The sequence below is a fragment of the Rhagoletis zephyria genome, unplaced genomic scaffold (genome assembly GCF_001687245.7).
Source record: "Rhagoletis zephyria isolate East Lansing unplaced genomic scaffold, Rhagoletis_zephyria_1.1 Rzeph_scaffold_01834, whole genome shotgun sequence".
Taxonomy (NCBI): Eukaryota; Metazoa; Arthropoda; class Insecta; order Diptera; family Tephritidae; genus Rhagoletis; species Rhagoletis zephyria.
In genome coordinates this window covers 80256-82548 of record NW_016158918.1, presented here as the reverse complement: position 1 = coordinate 82548, position 2293 = coordinate 80256, and positions in this window count along the sequence as shown.

The window sequence follows — 2293 nt, the reverse complement described above, 5'->3', positions numbered from 1 at the left end:
GTTTACGGTAATGGTTAACCATTCATACCATTCGTTAAGGTTAAACAAAATAAATTCGGGCCTTTAAATAAAAGAATTAACATATTGTATAAAAAAACTTTTGTAAAAACTGTAAATACCTTCAAGACTAATTCCATTCATATCAAACTGTTTTTTTTGTACGAAAAAACCAAATCAGACATTTTATTCATTTCAATAAAAAAATTCCAAATATGTTTCAAATTGCATACACTCACCCTTTTTACCAATATACTCACACTTTGCAAATTGCCCTCTGATAACGCTTAATAGCGCTCGCGGGTTTTAATAAACGTTTAAAAGCGGATCCATTCCGATAAGAAAAAACCAAACACGTTCGATTATGTCAAATCCATTTATTAGAGAAGAAAAAAAGGAAGTTAGCTTTGACAGCAAGTATGCCAGAGTTGCCAGTAGTTTGTAATAAACACGTACATAAGAGATTCCAGATAAGCGCGAACATGCCGGCCGCCTTGAACGACCGTTCAAATTATAATAATTTCAATTCAAGTGGTTTCAAATACATATTATTATACGGAAAAAATGTCGGTCTTTGTGGGTAGAAACGATAGCCGTTGGCTCCAAATGTTTACCCCCGGGTCCTGATGTCGATGGGGGTGGATACTCCCGCTGCTCCTTGGGGCCGGAGTATTCGTTGTTAAATGCCTGCTCTTTTGCATGACGGGTGCGGTCTCACCGGAGCCCTACACCTTGTTGTCCTGGTGCCTGTGCCTCTGATCATACAGACTATGTCCGTAAGTAGTTCGTTGCTGGCAGCCACAGACGTGGTCATCCCAGCGGACAGCTGCTCGCGAAAGAGCCCTCTCCAAGGCACGTCAGGAGGAATCTTTACGAACTGATGGGCGAAGTCCAGAGGTTTATAAAACAACCTCTGGACCCGTCAACCTATCGACAGGCCCTGAACGTCATTCACAGGGAATCAGTCTCAAGTTATGTAGACTCCCGCCCTGTGAATGCCGTTCTAGGCACATAACCACCGTACGTGGACGGGATTGAACTTTGTCTGCCTCGGGAGACCCGCACCACAATAGCCCAACTTCGCTCTGGCTATTGCAGCAGGCTGAACTCTTACCTGAGTAGAATCAACGAGGATGTGCCCAACCAATGCCCGGCATGTGGAGAGTCGCCACATGACTCCCGGCACCTCTTCACACGCCCTAAGAACCCCACTCAGCTGACGCCCCTGTCCCTATGGACAGCCCCTGTAGAAGTCGCACACTTCCTGGGCCTCCCCCTAACTGAAATTGACGACAACGTTGATGGATGAACCGACCCGAACGGGGCTTAGTAGCCGCTACAACAACAACAACAACTATGCCCGCTCTTCCACATGTCGGCGGGTGAGGTCTCGCAATTACGCCTATCGTGCCTACCACCCATAGCATGGTGCTCTCCGTCACTCCGCCTCTCAGCGTGTGCGGGTTTATGACTCGCCGGTATGCCCGTTCTTCCGCCCAACGGCTAGTGCGGTGTGTTCGCAAGAGCCAATCTGTTGTTGTTGTTGTTGTAGCGACTACAACCAATCTGTCTGGCCTGCCGCTGATGCCCGCTATTCCGCTTCGGTCTTTGAACCGGACTGACTTGAAACCTGGTTTGCCCGCGCGAGAACTCGGTATGATACCTCCTGTGCCTTACATTTTTGTTCGTGGAAGATGCCGCTGCTCGTTCATCATCCTCCCACGCGTGCTCTATGGAGGGTGCCGCGAACAACCATGAATTCTCTTAACTCAAAATTATTTACCCTGCTTTTCTGCTCGTTTCGCTCTAAGTTGTAGTTTTGAGCTCTCTGAATGTATTCTTCCGCTTCGCTTCGTATAGTCTTCAAATCCCTTAGATAGATAGATAGATAGATAGATAGATATTCAGTTGAGGGATGTATTGCGACCAGGAGATCTATTGTGCCCTCTTGCACCTTACAGCACATCGGTCATTCCTAACTCCCTTAGGAAATCCAGTAGATTGTTGGGTGACATCGAGTGCATGTGATTCGGCTGCTGGGTTAGTGATCCCAGGTATTTCTCTCGTGTCCTCGCTACTGCGTCGCATTCGAGGACTATGTGCTCAGAGGTCTCAGCGGTCCTATCACAGAAACGGCATGAGTCAGTGGACCAGATCCCGATTTTGTGTAGGTGACTTCTGCAATGACCTGTTAAGATACATGTTAAGATTCTTAGTTTGTTCTTTGGGAGGTTAATAAGTTTTTCATATCTTTTCCTATTGTATCCCCCCAATAGCTTCTCTGCCTGGCGCTGCC